Source organism: Hyperolius riggenbachi, chromosome 1, assembly GCF_040937935.1.
Source record: "Hyperolius riggenbachi isolate aHypRig1 chromosome 1, aHypRig1.pri, whole genome shotgun sequence".
In the NCBI taxonomy this organism is placed as follows: domain Eukaryota; kingdom Metazoa; phylum Chordata; class Amphibia; order Anura; family Hyperoliidae; genus Hyperolius; species Hyperolius riggenbachi.
Genome location: NC_090646.1, coordinates 554340579 through 554361298, shown reverse-complemented (window position 1 = coordinate 554361298; position 20720 = coordinate 554340579). Strand labels below are relative to the sequence as shown.

At 45.8% G+C, this 20720-nt stretch overlaps 1 protein-coding gene across 1 annotated transcript in view; it reads left to right on the top strand.

The window, feature by feature from the left end:
• FER (FER tyrosine kinase) overlaps positions 1 to 20720 on the top strand; it is a 294362-nt gene that overhangs the window by 34128 nt on the left and 239514 nt on the right. Inside the window, exon 3 of the mRNA XM_068247417.1 lies at positions 13668 to 13744. The gene's annotated coding sequence lies outside the window, so the exon portion shown is untranslated. The remainder of the gene's footprint in view (positions 1 to 13667; positions 13745 to 20720) is intronic.

Sequence of the window (20720 nt, the reverse complement as noted above, 5' to 3'; positions counted from 1 at the left end):
TACAGGTTAGCTAGGCATAGGTCCCTTCAGTACAGGTTAGCTAGGCATAGGTCCCTTCAGTACAGGTTAGCTAGGCATAGGTCCCTTCAGTACAGGTTAGCTAGGTATAGGGCGGGCACACTTACCTCCCTTCAATGCACCCCCCCCCCCCCGAAAGGTAGTTAGGCATAGGTCCCCTCAGTACAGGTTAGCTAGGCATAGGTCCCATCAGTACAGGTTAGCTAGGTATAGGTCCCATCAGTACAGGTTAGCTAGGCATAGGTCCCCTCAGTACAGGTTAGCTAGGTATAGGTCCCATCAGTACAGGTTAGCTAGGCATAGGTCCCTTCAGTACAGGTTAGCTAGGCATAGGTCCCTTCAGTACAGGTTAGCTAGGCATAGGTCCCTTCAGTACAGGTTAGCTAGGCATAGGTCCCTTCAGTACAGGTTAGCTAGGCATAGGTCCCTTCAGTACAGGTTAGCTAGGCATAGGTCCCTTCAGTACAGGTTAGCTAGGCATAGGTCCCTTCAGTACAGGTCAGCTAGGCATAGGTCCCCTGAGTACAGGTCAGCTAGGCATAGGTCCCCTCAGTACAGGTTAGCTAGGTATAGGTCCCATCAGTACAGGTTAGCTAGGTATAGGTCCCCTCAGTACAGGTTAGCTAGGTATAGGTCCCCTCAGTACAGGTTAGCTAGGTATAGGTCCCCTCAGTACAGGTTAGCTAGGTATAGGTCCCCTCAGTACAGGTTAGCTAGGCATAGGTCCCTTCAGTACAGGTTAGCTAGGCATAGGTCCCTTCAGTACAGGTTAGCTAGGCATAGGTCCCTTCAGTACAGGTTAGCTAGGCATAGGTCCCTTCAGTACAGGTTAGCTAGGCATAGGTCCCTTCAGTACAGGTTAGCTAGGCATAGGTCCCTTCAGTACAGGTTAGCTAGGCATAGGTCCCTTCAGTACAGGTCAGCTAGGAATAGGTCCCCTGAGTACAGGTCAGCTAGGCATAGGTCCCCTCAGTACAGGTCAGCTAGGCATAGGTCCCCTCAGTACAGGTCAGCTAGGCATAGGTCCCCTCAGTACAGGTCAGCTAGGCATAGGTCCCCTCAGTACAGGTTAGCTAGGTATAGGTCCCCTCAGTACAGGTTAGCTAGGTATAGGGCGGGCACACTTACCTCCCTTCAACTGTGGCTTGTCATCTCCCCATACAGGCCATGTGCAGCAGCGATGCGGGCAGCCATGACACCTCGTGCGCGCAGCCAACTTCACGGCGGAGATCACATCACCAGGCGGCTGAGGGAGCGCTCCGGCGGGCCATGACACTGCCGCCCTTAGCCTCTCAGTCGCGCCTCTCTCCTCTCCTGATTGGACACATCAGCGGCCAGCAGCAGAATCTGATAGGACGCGGCCAAGTGGCCGCGTTCTACAGCTGCTGGCCACAAAAATCAATGGGATGCGGCCAGGAGGCCGCGATCTACCAATCAGGCGGTCGCGATCTACCGGTAGATCGCGATCGACCTATTGGGCAGCCCTGCTGTACACATTCAAAAGATCAGTATCTGCAAAAGATCTGTTCCTGCAAAAGATCTGTTCCTGCAAAATGCATTCATAGTCTATGATATCTGCAGATCATCATACACACCTAGTTTAACTGACATTCATCTGCAGATCAGATCCACCAGGATGGATTTTCAGATCTGCAGATGATTGTCTGATCTGCAGATGAATGTCTGTTGAACAAGGTGTGTATGATGGTCTGCAGATCTCTTAGACTATGAATGCAATTTGCAGGATCGGATCTTTTGCAGGAACTGATCTTTTGCAGATACTGATCTTTTGTGTCTGTACAGCATCTGTGTGTGCAGCATCGTGCAAAGATTTTTTTCTGATGGCGAGTTCAGCTCCATAGAATAGACTGTGTAGAGTATGGCTCTCATACTACATGGAAGGGGGTAAAATTGGTCTGTGATCTTTCATTTTCAAAAGACTATGGTCTGATGTGTGTATGTGGCCTTAGGCAGGGGTCACACTGAGAAACCATGTTAGTCAATGGACTTTCACACTTAAAGTAAACCTAAAGCGGGGAAAAAACCACGTATGATATGAGTTGTATGTCTAGTACGGATAAGGAATAGAACATTAGTAGCAAAGAAAATGTCTCATTTTTATTTTCAGTTATATAGATTTTATTATAACATTGTATCATTCTGTCAAAGTTGCAGTTTTAACAGCACACTTTTTTCTTTTAAATTACTGTATGGAACAAAGCAGAAACAATGACCGCTTTGATTTTGAACAATGATTGAGGTAATGGTAATTGAGGTCAGAACATTAATATACTAATACAGCTATATAAAGGTGCCCATACACACATGGAGTCTCCCGGACGATTCTCAGTGGATTCAATCAATTGAAAGTATTGATTTGACAGGTAGCTGTATATGGTCAATGGGCTATAGTGTCGCACTGCATGGAACAGTGCAACGATGTGGTTCGCTTGACAAATCGATCAATCCTTTGCAAACCAATGTGCTGTGTGTGCACGTTGCTTTAAGCTATGCCTTCCTCATCTACAGGCTAAAGCATTAGAAAAACTTTCCCCTAGATTGTACTCCCAGAAACAGAATTACAACTTTAATGTTCCTTTTCAGTCTGTTATTAGTGAACAATGCACCCTTGTTGCAAGCCTTAACTTCTGGCTGGCATGACGCAGTGTAAAGCAGAAAGATTTGTGTTTTCTGCTACTAAGGCTGGAGAGCAGTGCAGAGCCTTTGTGATCCAGGGAACATGGAATAGATTGTTATAAGGGCCCGTTTCCACTATAGCGAATCTGCATGCGTTTTCTGCATGCAGATTCTCATAGCCAATGATAGTAAATGGGCTTGTTTCCACTTGTCAGGAAATCTGTGCGGTTTGCTGTGCAGGAAAAATCTGCACAGCAGAGCCATCAGAATTCGCACACCGCAAGGTGTTGTGCGATTTGCATGCAATGTAATTAATAGGAAATTTGTATGCGTTTTTCGCTATGTGAATTTTCCATGCGAATTAGCGTACGTTTTCTCCTAAAATCAATATAAAAACACACAGGCACTAACATGGTTAAATTTGCATACTTACAAAAATACGCGAAAACATACGCGAATTCTCAGTACATTCACATACAAACGCGTCCGAATTCACATCTGCATGCGAATTCATTTTTGCGTTTTCCGCAACGAATTCGCACCGCGCTAGTGGAAACGGGCCCTGAAACAAATGTCTGCTAGTAGTTGGCAAACATTTTCAGCTCCCACCTGTGTTATATCAGATCATAGTGAGGATGGATACATTTGAGTGAAGTAGCATTTGGGTGGCTGTAATCGTGTGCATCACCTGCAGTGGGCAGTTTTTGTTTTTTTATAATCTATCCAGGTGTCCCCAGATTTATTATAAAAATTCTCACTGCCAATGTGTTTAGATGCCAGCAGCACAGCTACCTTTTGTTTGTTTATTTTAGTGATTGATTTGATATGACATAGTTGTGGCAAATGCACGCCTGTTTTAAAAACTCCAGTCAAGGTTTAAAGTACACCTGAACTGAAAGGGATATTGAGGCTGCTATATTTATTTGTTTTTATACTGAATACCAGTTATCTGATTATCTCGTTGGCTGCAGTAGTTTGTGAATCCCGCTCCTTTAACAAGCATGCAGCTAGACTTTAGGCAGAACACCTGATTGGCATGCTTGTTCAGGGTGTAGGACTAAAAGTATTCGAGGTAGAGACTCAGCAGGACAGCCAGGCAATCTGCATTGTTTAAAAGGAAATAAATATGGTAGTGTCTATATCCCTCTCAGTTAAAGAAAATCTGTAATAAAAAAAAATCCCCTGTGGGATACTTATATTAGGGGGGGGAGGAGATCCTAATGAGGCTTCCCCTGTCCTGCTCTATCCCTCGGTTCCAGCGCTGGCAGCTCCTGAACACAGGTAAAGTAAATATCTTCCGGGATCCGGCGCAGATGCAGTAGTGGCTTTCCTATTGGGCTCAGGTGGAAATAGCCTGATCCCGATCGGAACGCCGATGCTGAGCCTGCGCTGGAGCTGCGGAAAGTAAATATTGCAGGTGCTACTGCGCCACAGCAGACATCCTTGTCGGGACAGAGAACAGGGAAAGCCACATTAGGATCCATAGACTCCTCCCTCTCAAAGTAAGTATCCCCACAGGGGGTTTCTTTTGTTACAGATTACCTTTAAGGTGTGCACTAACATATTGTATTGGCTCCTACTGCTCACCAGCCTTCATGAATCAAGTGTGTTATGCTGCATACACACTTGAGATAAAAGTCTTTGGAAAAGGCAAGATCACAGACCAATTTTACCCCATTCCATGTAGTATGAGAGCCATACTCTACACAGTCTATTCTATGGAGCTGCACTCCCCATCAGATAAAATCTTTGCAGGATGCTGCACACAAAGATGCCCGTACACATTCAAAAGATCATTTTCTGCAAAATATCTCTTCCTGCAATAGATCCATTCCTGCAAAATGCATTCATAGTCTATGAGATCTGCAGATCCTCATACACACCTTGTTTAACAGACTTCATCTGCATATCTGGCAATCATCTGCAGATCTGAAAATCCATCCTGGTGGATCTGATCTGCAGATGATGTGCAGATGATTGCCTGTTAAACAAGGTGTGTATGATGATCTGCAGATCTCATAGACTATGAATGCATTTTGCAGGAATGGATCTATTGCAGGAAGAGATCTTTTGCAGATAATGATCTTTTGAATGTGTACGGGCATCTTTGTGTGCAGCATCTTGCAAAGATTTTATCTGATGGGGAGTGCAGCTCCATAGAATAGACTGTGTAGGTATGGCTCTCATATTACATGGAAGTGGGTAACATTGGTCTGTGATGTTGCCTTTTCCAGACTTTTATCTCAAGTGTGTATGCAGCATAAGCCCTCTTACTAAAATGTTATGTAAAACAGAATTTTGCCTTCTTAAACCAGAACTTATTTGGGATTATTCAGGTTGGAGTGAGCTCTGAGGTGTCTCACAGTGCTTCACCGCTGAATATGCAAACCGTCCCTTAGTTGTCCTTTATAGCTGAATACACCTCCGGAACTGATGGAATGCAATGATGTGTCCGCTTGTTAATGTTACAGAGCCTAATCCAACGTGCATACAGACTGTTTCGGATCCTCATCAGTGCATTTCAGGAGGCGTTTCGTTTTTCATGGACAACAAAAGGATAATTGGCATATAATGCATAATAATTGCAAATACCGGTACTTATCCGTTAGCCGGGCGCATCCGGCAGGTGGCGCTGTTGTAGCGAATTTCGATGCGCTGGGTTGTATCTAATTCCATTCATACTTCAACGTAATACTGTGTGAATGGAAGCGCCGCAGGTGGCGCTAATTACATTGATACGTTGATAACAATACAGTGTTAATGGCAAGGAATACATTGTATTTGAAGTGGCTGGCACTTTTACATGGAATTCAAATGAAGGCGGCGGCAATGTAACAGATGAAGCCGCCACCTTCGTCTGTTCTTCTTCTTCTTCTCCCCCTTTGCCCTCCTCTCGCTTCTACAATGCTGGCAGCCTGCGGGGACATGCGGCTCCCCCCAGAGTCGTTCGTCGCGGCAGGGAATCCTGCTTGTTTCCTTGCGACGAACGACTGTGGGGGGGACAGGCGTGCCCCCCCCCCAGCTGGCAGGGTTGTATAGTTGAGAGAGGGCAAAGGGGGAGAAGAAGAACAGACGAAGGCGGCGGCTTCATCTGTTACATTGCCGCCGCCTTCATTTGAATTCCATTAAGTGCCAGTGCCGGCCACTTCAAATACAATGGGCTTGATTCACAAAGCGGTGATAACCCAGTTATCACGCCTAAAAGACTTTAGGCGTGATGACCTTTTCACCACTGAGTTATCACCGCTTTTTCCTGCTCTTCGCGCGAAGTTACCGCGCATACGCGCGTTCGCGCGTAAGAGCGCGCGCAAAGTCCCATAGGGTTTAATGGGAGCTTCGCGCGAAGCGTCGGGTGCTGCGCGCGCACGCGCGGTAACTTCGCGCGAGTTTCTTCTTATCACGCCTAAAGTGAGTTTAGGCGTGATAAGGGGCTTTTCACTGGCGTGCAAACACTTTGCACCGCTTTGTGAATCAAGCCCAATGTATTCCTTGCCATTAACACTGTATTGTTATCAACGTATCAATGTAATTAGCGCCACCTGCAGCGCTTCCATTCACACAGTACTACATTAACTAAGTATGAATGGAATTAGATACAACCCAGCGCATTGAAATTCGATACAACAGCGCCACCTGCCGGATGCGCCCGGCTAACGGATAAGTACCCAAATACCTTCTGTTTTAAGAAGCCATATATCTGTATTGCATTTTTTTTCTTGCCTGTAATTAGACCGTAGCGATGAAGCATTAATGTGTGCACAGCCTGTTATATAACATTCTTAATTGAGCATATAACTGTGAAATCTTTGTGAACCCTGTAAACAGTAAAGGGATTTGTTTTGCATCTTTACCTACACTTGTGCCATTTTAGAGATTAGCTAGAGGTTACCTTTCCCACGTTTTGAGTGGGAAGTGTTTTTCAGTTCAGTTCAGTGAGTAGTAATAGTAGAGGCTGTGCACAAAACTGAGGCCAAAACCTTCCCACCCATCAAACTGTTGTGCAGACTGGTCCGAACCAGCAATCAGGAGAGGATGTGGAATATTCTTTACCCTCTCACTGGCCTTTCTCGTCATGTATAGCTGAATTAGCAGTGGCAAGGCTGTAAAGCACATAGCACATTACAGTGTTTTAGGCATTTTAACACTATATATATATATATACACACTCTGCTCTGGCTATATGTACTGCAGAGTGTGAAGGGCAGAAGGGGACGACAGGCAGTTCTGCCATGGTGTGTCGCTAAATGACAGCATAGGGCCATTTCAGTGTTCCCCAACCCTGAAATCAAGGCCCACCAACAGTGCATGTTTTGTAGAAATCCACAGAGGTAGGTAATCGGCTCTGCTGAGACACTAATTACCTCACCTGTGCATGTTTGTGGTTTCCTGCAAAACATGTACTGTTGGTGGGCCTTGAGGACAGGGTTGGGGAACTCTGCACTATATTCTCAGCTAAAGACTGCACACCACAATCGTCTCAATTGAGGATTATCTAGCCTGTGCACAAGGCTTTAGGGCTCGTTCACACTGCAGGCGGTTTCAGCTTTTTTTTCGCCCGCGTGTGCTTTTTAAAAACTCCCCCCAACTGCGTGGACAATGAATGTCTATGAGAAGGTTCATATCAGTGCAGGTCGTGCGCTGTATGGCTAGCAAAGCGGTGTGTGGACCATTTTTTGGGCGATTCCGCCTCAATGGAAGGTATAGGAAAAATGCAAACCGCTCACAAAATCACTTTGTGCAGCGATTGTGTTTCCCCTTTTTAACCACTTTCCCCACCACTACAGTATATCTACGTCAGCTGTGGCACTCTCCAAGCCACAGCGACGTAGATATACTGAACTGGCTGCAGCCCTGCTGTGCACGGTCGGGTGCGCTTCAGAGCGTACCCTCTGGCACTGTCAGCTGCAATACTAATTGGTGGAAGGGAACACGTTCCCTTTTGGCCAATTAGTCCACCCCCCTCCCATGAATGATCGCTGCAGTAGTGAACTGCAGCGATCCTTCATCTGTCCCCCTCGGCGCACAAATAGTAAAAAAAATCATCCAGCAAGCAGCCTCACTCACCTACCTCGTTCCTGCGACGATCCTGAAGCCTGATCCTCCGATCACCGCTCTGCATTCAGACGCATATTGCCGGAAACCCGGGTCCCGGCTTGATGACGCCATCAAGCCGGGACCCCGGGTTACCGGCAATATGCGGCTGACTGCAGAGCGGAGAACAGAGCATCGGGCTTCAGGAAAGTCGAAGGAACGAGGTAGGTGAGTGAGGCTGCTTGCTGTTGGATTTTTTTTTAGGATTTCTGCACGGAGGGGGCTGCCTCATGGGGGGGGGGGGGGGGGGCATCTGGCTATCGATCCTTGGGGGTGGGAGTAGGATAAATAAAAGGGGGGGTTACATATTTGTTGGGGGGCATCTAATTGACTAAGGGGAGGGGGGGATTTACTAATTTGGTGCATCTGGGCAACTGGGGGGCAGTAATCATATACTGGGGGCACATTTGGCTATAATGGGGGGGCAGCACTAATCCTGTTGGTACATCTGGCTATAATGCGGTTAATCCTGATCCGGGGACACATATGGCTATAAAGAGGAGCACTATTCCTGGGGGTGCGTCTGTCAATCTATTCTGGGGCTGTCACACGCAGGGGACACATGTGGCTATGCTAGGGGGGGCTGATATTGGGGACACATCTGACTATACTGGGGGAGGCGGTGATACTGGGGACACATCTGGATATCTATACTGGGGCGACTTTAACTGGCGGCACAGTTTTTATGTCAATCGCACTTTTTATTTCCAAACAGGAATTGGTCAAAATTGAGAAACAATGCATTTTTTTAAAAATGTCCCACTTTTTCCGATTAAAATGCATAGAGAGCAACATTTTACTTCGTACCAAATACGCCCAATGAAAGCTTAGTTTGTCTTGAAAAAAACGATATATAGATAATTTAAGTGGCACGAGTACAGATAAAGTAATTGCTGATTAAAAAGGGACACCGATAAAGTGTCAAAACTGCTCTGGTCAATAAGGGGAAAACAAGGTCTGGATGGGAAGTGGTTAAGAATAAATACATTGTATTTATTATTTTCCGGATCAAAGAGTTCACTTCCTGACTAGCATCAGGTAGTGAATTAAAGAACTGCTTAGAAAACCGATTGGCACAAAAAACGAATCGCCCACCCAAGCGTCAGGAATCAAAAAAAAAAAATGCGTGTCAAGAACCGCCCAACGCTAACGGAACACAATGTGAACAAGTCCTCACTCTTATCATTTCTGTATATCACTCCTGAAGTGGGTACTGTGTGAGGGGAACTTTGGTTTTCTGTAAATCCCTCTACATCTTTCACTTTCCATCATCACTTGCTATGATATGCTTGCTGTGGCAGGATGTGTTTTGTTTTTTTTGTTTTTTTGGTTGAATAGATAAGTAAGGCCATCTTACTGAAGAGCAAGGCTAATGCAAAATGAAAATCCACATTAGCGTTATAGAAAAAAATACTTTTCAGTGTAGATATGTATATTGCAATGCATTTAGTTTACTATTGCAAATTGTTCCAGTTCATGCACAAGTTATTTATAAAATCAAGGCAGCAACAGACTGCCGTTTCGAGACACCCTTCCCCTTTGTCTAGCTGCTGAAGCTAAGTGAGCATGCAAGATCCACATCTACATATAAATATATCAGTACAAAATTGCCACCAATCAAAAGAACTCTCTAGTGTCACATGATCAAACCTAGGAGCTGACTTGAGACCAAACAGCCTGTTCATTTGCAAAATACATGTAAAGATGTGCAGAGAACATTTTCAAATGTAACCACCAAGCGTTGTGTTCAATACTGACAACTAGAGAACAGCTAATCCTCTCCCGGCTACAATGTCAACTAAGTTTACTTTTGGCTAGCTGTACCCATTTTGTTATTTCAAGTTTGCATTTTTTTTAAATCTGAGTTTAGGGTTTAGTGCATACCGTATTTTTCGGACCATAAGACGCTCCGGACCATAAGACGCAGCTAGATTTAGAAGGCAAAAACCAGGGGAAAAAAATATTTTTAACCTGGTGCGTCTATGGTCCAGGGGCATCTTGTGGATGTTCTCACCCCAATTATTATGGACTTCTTGTACTTCTTGTGCCCCCCCTTGTACCTCTCTTTGTCCTCTTCTTATCCCCCTTGTGACTTCTGAGTCCCCATCTGTCCCCCTTGACCTCCTCAGTTTGTCCCCCTGTTTGCTCTGCTTGTCCCCCTGTGTGCTCTGCTTGTCCCCCTGTGTGCTCTGCTTGTCCCCCTGTGTCCTCTGCTTGTCCCCCTGTGTCCTCTGCTGGTCCCCCTGTGTCCTCTGCTGGTCCCCCTGTGTCCTCTGCTGGTCCCCCTGTGTCCTTTGCTGGTCCCCCTGTGTCCTCTGCTGGTCCCCCTGTGTCCTCTGCTGGTCCCCCCTGTGTCCTCTGCTGGTCCCCCCTGTGTCCTCTGCTGGTCCCCCCTGTGTCCTCTGCTGGCCTCTGCATGTCCCCCTGTGTCCTCTGCTGGCCCCCCCTGTGTCCTCTGCTGGCCCCCCCTGTGTCCTCTGCTGGCCCCCCCTGTGTCCTCTGCTGGTCCCCCTGTGCTGCTGGCCCCCCCTGTGTCCTCTGCTGGCCCCCCCTGTGTCCTCTGCTGGTCCCCCTGTGTCCTCTGCTTGTCCCCTTGTGCTGCTGGTCCCCCCTGTGTCCTCTGCTGGCCCCCCGTGTCCTCTGCTGGCCCCCCTGTGCTGCTGGTCCCCCTTGTGACCTCTGCTGGTCCCCCCTGTGTCCTCTGCTGGTCCCCCCTGTGTCCTCTGCTGGCCCCCCCTGTGTCCTCTGCTGGCCCTCCCTGTGTCCTCTGCTGGCCCCCCCCCCCGTGTCCTCTGCTGGCCCCCGTGTCTTCTGCTGGTCCCCCTGTGTCCTCTGCATGTCTCCGCCCCCCCCCCCCGCAGTGTAATTAGCGGCCCCCGCTGTGTAGTTAACGTCAGCAGTGTATAACCCGATAATCCCAGCGTCAGTACAATGACATTGCCCCCCCCCCCCCCGGCAGTGTAATTAGCGGTATCAATATAATCCATTTAGGCGCCCGCTAGTTAGTGGCAGCCATGTATTACCTGATAGTCCCGCAGTGTATTCGCTGCATTAGCATATTTCATTGTCTCCCGCTGGCGCTGTGTAATTAGCAGCCATCCGATCCTAGAAGTCCGCGCTGCTCAGAGACTTCTCCTATGCGTCATTCTTCCCTCTAGTGCCGGCCGCCTGTAATGACGCAACATGAAAAGCCGGCACTAGAGGCGAATGACGCATAGGAAAAGTCTCTGAGCAGCGCGGACTTCTAGGATCGGATGGCTGCTAATTACACAGCGCCAGCGGGAGACAATGAAATATGCTAATGCGGACTATCAGGTAATACATGGCTGCCACTAACTACAAAGCGGGCGCCTAATTGGATTATATTGATACCGCTAATTACACTACGGGGGGGTCAGGGCAATGTCATTGTACTGATGCGGGGATTATCGGGTTATACACTGCTGACATTAACTACACAGCGGGGGCCGCTAATTACACTGCGGGGGGGCAGGGACAAGAAGAGGACACAGGAGGACAAAGAGTGGACTGCACAGGGAGTCCCCGACATTGCGGCGCAGCGGCAGTTCGTATCGGCGGGTGTTTGTAAGTCGGGGACTCCCTGTATTCGGACCATAAGACGCAGTGACTTTTTCCCCCCACTTTTGGGGGAGAAAAAGTGCGTCTTATAGTCCGAAAAATACGGTAGTTTGCATCTGTTTTTAATACAAGGTGTTTATTTGCCTCTAGGGGGCTCTGCACGCCTCTGTTGGTAGTCATTTCAGATGCAGCCTGATAAGGAGCACTGCTAATTTTACCTATGCTGTCAAAAGCTGTGCCCCCCTCAGGATACATCAAGATGTGTCACTGTGCAGGAGCCAACCGTATGATCTCTTTGGCCCTCTCCAATAACTGAGCAGCGCTCATAGTAGGTTACCTAGCTAACAAAATATGCAAGCAACCTTATATACAGACGTAACCCAGCTTCATGGCAGGTTTACACTAGATAAAGAGCATATGTTACAAGCACTTATTAGTTGAAAGTAAACAATCCACAATGTAATCAGATTATGATCTTAGCTACTGTGTATGATATATTACATTCATTAAATGGCTCTGCGGGCTTTATGTGCATAGTTTGGCCACGTTATGGTGTTCGCCTGTTTACATTGTGTATTGTATGCTTTTATAGTAATAAGTACTTTAACATATGTTCTTTATATGGTGTAAGCCTATTAGGGCCGGTTCACATTAGCGTTCCCTGTCCGGATTCGCCGGGCCGGATCCGGACCGTATACTGTACAAACGGAACGTACGTTCCGCATAGCAATGCAAAGGCTATGCGGACGTTCACACGTGTCCGTTCCGTACAGTACGGAGCCGGACCGGGGTCCGGCTCCGTACTGGGTCCGCCTCTCCGGCCCATGCACCCGGACCGGAGCCTGACAGCACCAACCGGAACACAGGAACCAATGGGAAACGGAAGGCACAGAGCACACTGCCTACAAACACCTGACGTTATACCCCACTTCCTATGCGTATCCAAGCGGCCATTTCGGATGGGGACACATGGGCCAAGCATGTCTGGAGAGGAGCAGCAGTGACAGACGTGCTGGAGCTGTTTGGCAGTATGTCGGAGGTGGAGGTGAGGCCTACAGCGGAGGAACCTGATTCTACAGGTGCACCAGGTGCACCTTCTGCTGACCCCAACATTTTTTAATTTAAATTTCGCTATTTTTTGCCCACGGATCCGGATGGCAGCCTGATGCATGCCTGATGCAAACGGACCGGATCCGGATCCGGATCAGATCCTGATCCGATCAGGATCCGATCAGGATCCGGTCCGTTTGTATGGCAAAATGCAAGTGTGAACGGGGCCTAACAGTATAGGTTGTTGTTAGGTGTCTGTATATATAGTGCTTCCTGTTTATTTTGTTACCTAGGTAACCTCCTATGATTGCAGCTCGGTTAATGGAGACGGCAACAGTGTTGGTGAGGGAATGAGCAGGCATCTGAAGATTGCTAAGGAGTACAATGGCTATGAACTGATGCAGCAGTTATCTTCCGCCTTATTTTCTAAAAAGGACAAATTTTTCTTTAAACCCCATTGAGAGGGGAGGGGAAGAAAGCATGAGTGGCGCCTTACTGTGGTAACATCATTTGTTATAAGTCACCCCCTTTTCATGCCTTTCTTAGTGGGATGAGGTGAGTAGAAACTTGTTCCCAGCACAGGCAACGGTAACAATGCTTTATCCTTTTCCATTCTCTAGAGAACTAAAGGAAGTTGTACCTGAAGTTGGGCTTTAAAGTGATAGTCTATTTATACTTAAAGCGGAATTGAAAACTGATTAAAAAAAATAAGAGTTTCACTTACCTTGGGCTTCTGCCAGCCCCTTGCAGCCAACCTGTGCCATTGCAGTCCTGGAACGATCCTCGGTTCCCCAGCCGCGGCTCACTTTTTTTTCCTGTGATGGAGGTTGAGTTCTAAGTCAACCTCCATTGCACCCTGGCCACGCATATACAAGTATGTGTTCCTGTAGGAGCGAGTGTAAGGCTCCGATATGCGTGAGCTGATTTGCCTGTCCAGTATACCATTTTTTAAAATAAAAATCTGACTTTTATATGGACGATTTGGGCAGATCCTTTTCTTCTTCAAAGTATATACGGCTTGTGTGCCTATGGTCCTGCTCCTGGCCGGTGTGACAATTGTTGGTGTGATGAGCGGTGTTCCCTTTTCTTTTTCATGCATTTAGAATGAGGCTTTGATCAATAATGCTGTATACTTGCATTGCTGATTTTAGCTTTGTTTTTAAGACTTTGAAGCATACAGAAATGTACTTGTTTTGTCACTTTTTAAGAATCAGCTTGACGTAGCAGTAAGATATAGTCATACAGTTTGTTGACTGCTAAATTCAGTTTTATTTTTTCTATTTCTTCTGCAGACTGGAGAATACATCATTGGACACCATTTAGGCATTCTTTCGCAGAACATTACACATTAGGAAAGGAGTGATAAACAGTAAGTGGTAACATACTTTGACCAAAATATATTCTTATTTTGTGTTACATGAACCTGTTATTAAAGCGGACCTGAACTCAGAACTCCCTCTCTGCTGTAAAAGATAAGCAACAGCATAACAACCTTTTAAAGAAGAACATTTCTTTGTTGCAGCTGATACAAATCCTGCCAGAAAGCTGTAGTGTGTCTACTTCCTGCTTTCATGGAAGCAGACATATTGTAAACATCATGTGCTTACAAATTAGCTGTTCTGCTGTGGCAAGGGAAGTTCCTGAGCTGACACAGCTTGTGATTAATCACGGATGAGGGGGGGATTAGACAGGCGAAACTTTCTGAATACACACAGAGTGCATTTCTCTCTGGTATCCTTCTGTCCTGTGCAAGAGGTCAGGTTCACTTCAAAGCTCTTTTTGCTGTAGAGGTTTTCTTACTTCCTGTCACACATGGTACTACAAGTTCTCTAATCAGAATGTTTTAGGAATGTAGAATTCAAAACAATAAAAGCTCTAACCTTGTCTTGTTCAACATAGGCTTTGATCTTGCCCAGTTTTCCTTTCTCTTGTAGGCCTCAATGGCATTGTTAAACATGTTGTTTAATCACCTACTGTATACGATTGTTTTAAAGTCATTATTTTGAGTCATCATGATGTAGGTGGAGGTGGTAATATTTCTGGTTCACTAGTGTGCGACTACCCTGCAATTTACAACCTGTATAAACCTGAAAGAGGTGTGTACCATATAGATACAGTGTGCTTCACAAACCAGTTGTGGATATTTTGAGAGCAAAGTTGTAGGTTTCCTAGGGCCTGTTCATACTTAAAATGAGTGAATTCAGGTGCATTGCATCAACACAAATTGACATGTACTGCATTTTTGAAGGAACTGCCTTGACAAGTGTATGCAACTGTAAAGACGGGTCAGTGCAACAATATGCAGTATGCCTACTGCAGACTTCCCATACCACTACTTCACCCCTTGACCCCATCCCTTCCGATTTACTCCAGCCTCACTTCACGGAATTGGCCCCAGTCCTCACTACCCTGTTCAACCTCTCCCTATCCACAGGCACCTTCCCCTCAGACTTCAAGCAGGCCACTGTACTACCCCTGCTCAAGAAACCCTCCCTCGACCCTTCGCTACCCTCCAACTACCGTCCTATCTCCCTCCTCCCCTTTGCCTCAAAACTTCTTGAGCGCCTGGTTCACAAACGCCTGACCCAGTACCTCAATGCCAACTCACTGCTAGACCCACTCCAATCTGGATTTCGGCCTGCCCACTCAACCGAAACTGCTCTCACCAAAGTGGTCAACGACCTTGCCTTAGCTAAAGCTGAAGGTAAATACTCCATTCTCCTCCTCCTTGACCTGTCAGCAGCGTTTGACACAGTAGATCATCCCCTACTCCTCCAGTCCCTCCAGTCCTTGGGCATTCATGATCTCGCCCTGTCCTGGCTTTCATCCTACCTCTCCAACCGCTCCTTCACGACCGCCTTCAATGAGTCCTCTTCCACCCCCAACCACCTCTCGGTGGGAGTCCCCCAAGGTTCGGTCCTTGGCCCCCTACTGTTCACCCTATACACATCCTCCATTGGCAAGGTTATCTCCTCCATGGGTTTTAACTATCATCTGTATGCAGATGACACCCAGATCTACCTCCACACCCCTGACATATCCACCACTACCATGGACAAGGTCTCCTCCTGCCTATCAGCCATCTCCTCCTGGATGTCCGCTAGGTTCCTGAAACTAAATCTAGACAAAACGGAATTTATGATCTTCACACCCCGGCCATCCACGAACCTCCCAGATGTGCATGTCACTGTTAACCACACTACCATTCGCCCTACCTCTCAAGCCCGCTGTCTGGGTGTCACCCTGGACTCCGCACTCTCCTTCACTTCCCACATCCAAAACCTCACAAAGTCCTGCAATTTCCACCTTCGTAACATCTGTAAGATTCGCCCTTTCCTGACCTCTGCCACCACCAAACTCCTCATCCATGCCCTCATAATTTCCCGCCTTGACTACTGCAATGCCCTGCTGTCTGGTCTCCCTATGACCCGAACAGCCCCACTGCAGTCCATCATGAATGCGGCAGCCAGAATTATCCACTGCTCCCATCGCTCCACCACGGCGGATCCCCTCCTAGAATCCCTCCACTGGCTTCCTATCCAGTCCAGAATCAGATTCAAGATACTGTGTCTGACCTACAAATCTGTCCACAAAACCTGTCCAACCTACATTTCCGATCTTACTCAGAGGTACACACCTAGCCGCTCACTCCGCTCTTCCAATGAACTTCGCCTAACCGCCCCCCGAATCACCCAGTCCCATGCACGCCTCCAGGACTTCTCAAGAGCTGCTCCAACACTATGGAACTCCCTACCTCCACCCATTAGGGCAGCCCCCTCCTTCAACATCTTCAAGAAAGCCCTCAAAACTCACCTTTTCACTCTGGCCTACCACCCCTCACAAGTGCTCTAAACCTACAGCTGAACTCTGGTCCCCTACCATTCGTGTCCTTACCTCTCCCTCTAGATTGTAAGCCTTTGGGCAGGGTCCTCCTCCTTTTGTGTCCTACCTGATCTTGCACCTCCATTACTGTGCACCCATGCTATGCATCTGAGTGAACCTAACTTGCCTAATCTCCATGCTTCATCCAGTGACTGACTAAGCATTACCTTGTACTCATACTGTGCTGTGTGGTCTGGTTTTCTTGTATTCCTGTATTGTCATATTGCTGTATGTCACCCCTAAATATTGTCTGTAACCTAAATTAATGTTCAGCGCTGCGTAATATGTTGGCGCTTTATAAATACAATAAATAATAATAATAATAATAATAATGCAGGAGGGTGTTTTGATGCCCTTTACATTGCATTGTTAGAATGCCATTAAAACAAACCTGAACTAAAACATAAACTTATGACATAATTATTGTATGTGTAGTACTAATGATAAATGGAACATTAGTTAAAGAACTAAATCTCTTTTTTATTTACAGTCTCAGGGCTTCATTTTAAAGACTGAATCTTAAATATCAGCCATGACAGTCTGATGTGAAATCTGCTTAATTCAGCTGCAAAACTAACAGAAGTAATAACCCTTTGAGCTGTTGTTATCAACTGTGTTTTCTCAGCCAAATAGAAGTGTTAGCCTTCTATTTCCTTTTCATGACATAAGGCTGTATTTGGCAAATTATTTTACAAATACAGCCTTTGCATAGGTAGCATAGGTAGCAGCAGTAGTTCATGGTATGAATAGAGAGTGGGGTATAGTGCTGTGCTAGCTAGGCTTATTTTTAACATTGAGCCTCAAGCAACCAGAAGGCACACTTATCCAGCATCAGCAAATCCCTGTCGGTGCTGGATAACGGAGGCTTAAAAAAAATAAATAAAAAAAAATAAATACATTTTTATATATATATATATATATATATATATATATATATATATATATATATATATATATATATAATATTATACACCTTTACCTGAAAATAAGACCTACCTTGAAAATAAGCCCTACCTGGAATTTTGAACATGCTTGAAATATAAGCCCTACCCCAAAAATAAGCCCTAGCAGAAGTTAAAGAGGAGGAAGGGCAGCCAGTAAGTGGGAACACAGCAGTGCAGTGCCAATCGGACACTGATCCTGTCCTCCCAGCACACAGCAAGGTTATCAGCTGTGTGCAGAGAAGACAGGGCAGGTGCCTGATCAGTACAGTAGCACACTTTCAAATCCATGAACATCACAGTACAAAGGAACAGGAAATGTTCTGCTGAGAGACACTTCCTAATAGAAATATAAGACATCCCCTGAAAATAAGCCCTAGTACATCTTTTAGAGTAAAAATTAATATAAGACAGTGTGCTATTTTCGGGGAAAGACGGGATATATATATATATATATATATATATATATATATATATATATATATATATATCTCTATATCTGCATGTAACCACCTGTTTCCTTATGTGGCGTTGGTTGGAGTGCTTTCATACTTTTGTAAGGTGCTACCCATGTGGTTTGTAGGAGACAGCAAGATGTAGATGGTTCCTGTAACCTTTGTTTTCATTTTACTCTGAAAGAAATATACTTCTTATTTATGTGTGTTTACATGTATTTTAAATTTTAAAATTTTTGCATTATTGGTCTGAAAATTGTTACATTATAGAAAAAAATCTCAGAAGCAGGGCTGGCACGAAATGGAAGTACATCTGAGCAAAAAGACAGACACTGACTAATTAAAAAAAGAAAAGAAAAAACAGACACTGATGTGACAGCCACTTACAACTTGACTGGTGTTACGTCTCACAGCAACAGTCAGAAGCAGGTCATAAGGCGTAGCATTACCAGCATGTCAGCACTTCAAATTATGAAATCACCACAAATATAGGTGGGTGTTGCACAGGACTATATATATATATATATATATATATATATATATATATATATATATATATATATAGTTGCTTAGCACTTGTTGGCCCTTTTGCCTTCACTCTGCGGTCCAGCTCACCCCAAACCATCTCGATTGGGTTCAGGTCTGGTGACTCTGGAGACCAGGTCATCTGGCGCAGCACCCCATCACTCTCCTTCCTGGTCAAATAGCCCTTACACAGGCTGGAGGTGTGTTTGGAGTTATTGTCCTGTTGAAAATAAATGATCGTCCAACTAAACGCAAACCGGATGGAATAGCATGCCGCTGCAAGATGCTGTGGTAGTCATACTGATTCAGTATACCTGCCTTGTTCCATAATAGCAGTATTTTAATGTATAACTATCTCATCTGAATTTCAACAATCCTGGTGAAAGTGATAAAGCTGATGAAATTTTAGTTTTGTTGTTCACCAAGCAAATAAAAAAAATGTATGAGGAAAAACTTTGGACTAGCCTAAAACTAGCCTAAAACCCACAGGGGTCTGTACTGGGTCCAGTGCTCTTCAATTTATTTATTAATGACCTAGTAGATGCAGTAGTGAGCAATGTTGCTATTTTTGCAGATGATACAAAATTGTGCAGAATCATCAACTCTCAGGAAGATAGTGTCATATTGCAACAGGATCTGGATAGGATGGCTATATGGGCACATACTGTACATGGCAGATGAAATTCAATGTTGAAAAATGTAAAGTCATGCATTTTGGTCGTACTAATGGTCTAGCACCATACAAAATAAATGGGATACAGTTGGGGACATCAAACTTGGAGAAGGACTTAGGAGTAGAGATGTGGCGAACGGTTCCCGAACCGTTCGCCGGCGAACATCTCTAAATTCATGGGCCTCTCACTACTTCCGGGTCGCAATGACCCGGAGTAGTACGCCTGCGCTGCCCGGCGGAGCGCGTCCTAGATCGCGCTCCCGTTGCTGGGCACTCTCTGCGCATGTGCGTGACGTCATGAGTGACGTCACGCTCATGCGCAGAGAGCGCCCGGCAACAGGAGCGCGATCTAGGACGCGCTCCGCCGGGCAGCGCAGGCGTACTACTCCGGGTCATTGCGACCCGGAAGTAGTAAGAGGCCCAGAGAGGTTCGCCAGGCGAACTGTTCGGCCCAACTCTACTTAGGAGTACTCATCGACAACAAGTTAAATAATCGTACTCAATGCCAAGCCGCTGCAGCTAAAGCTAACAAAATTTTGGGATGCATTAAAAGGGAAATAAAAACTCGAGATGCTAGCATAATATTGCCCCTGTTTAACTCTCTAGTAAGGCCACATCTGGAATATGGAATTCAGTTCTGGGCACCACATTACAAAAAAGATATTGCAGTTTTAGAGCAGTTGCAGAGACGAGCAACAAAATTGATACGTGGGATGGAAGGTCTCGCTTACCAAGAAAGGTTAGATAAACTGGGTTTATTTAGTCTAGAGAAAAGACGCCTTAGAGGAGATCTAATTAACATGTATAAATACATCAGAGGGCAATATAATAGCTTGGCGGATGAGCTTTTTGTCCATAGGCCTTCTCAAAGGACTAGAGGACATGATCTGCGCATGGAGGAAAAACGGTTTAGCCATTTATTTAGGAAAGGGTTCTTTACAGTAAGAGTTATTAAGATGTGGAATGCATTGCCACAGGAAGTCGTTATGGCAAACTCTATACCTGCATTTAAAGGGGGCTTAGATGCTTTCCTTGCGTTGAAAGACATCCATGGCTACAATTACTAGGTAATGCCTAATGATGTTGATCCAGGGATTTTACCTGATTGCCATCTGGAGTCGGGAAGGAATTTTTCCCTTTTGGGGCTAATTGGACCATGCCTTGTAAGGGTTTTTTTCGCCTTCCTCTGGATCAACAGGGATATGTGAGGGAGCAGGCTGGTGTTGTACTTTTTACTGCTTGAACTCGATGGACGTATGTCTTTTTTCAACCAAAATAACTATGTAACCTGTCAGTAATGTCAGATTTCTACTGCTTACTGTAAGTGATAGCAACATAGGAGAAAAGTCATTTATGACTCATACTTTTTATTTGTATGTGTTAACATATATTTTAAACTTTACAATTTCTTGCAACAGTGGTCCTTTAAGACTTGCTTTAGTATCCCTATTGCACCGGGGGCTACCCTGAAAGCCACATTGATGCCAGAGTCTAGTTGCTTTAGTAGCCCTATTGCATCGGAGACTACCCTGAAAGCCACATTGAAGCCAGAGTCTAGTTGCTTTAGTAGTCCTATTGCACAGGGGGCTACCCTGAAAGCCACATTGATGCCAGAGTCTAGTTGCTTTAGTAGTCCTATTGCACAGGGGGCTACCCTGAAAGCCACATTGATGCCAGAGTCTAGTTCCTATAGTAGCCCTATTGCACCGGGGGCTACCCTGAAAGCCACATTGATGCCAGAGTCTAGTTGCTTTAGTAGCCCTATTGCATCGGGGACTACCCTGAAAGCCACATTGAAGCCAGAGTCTAGTTGCTTTAGTAGTCCTATTGCACAGGGGGCTACCCTGAAAGCCACATTGATGCCAGAGT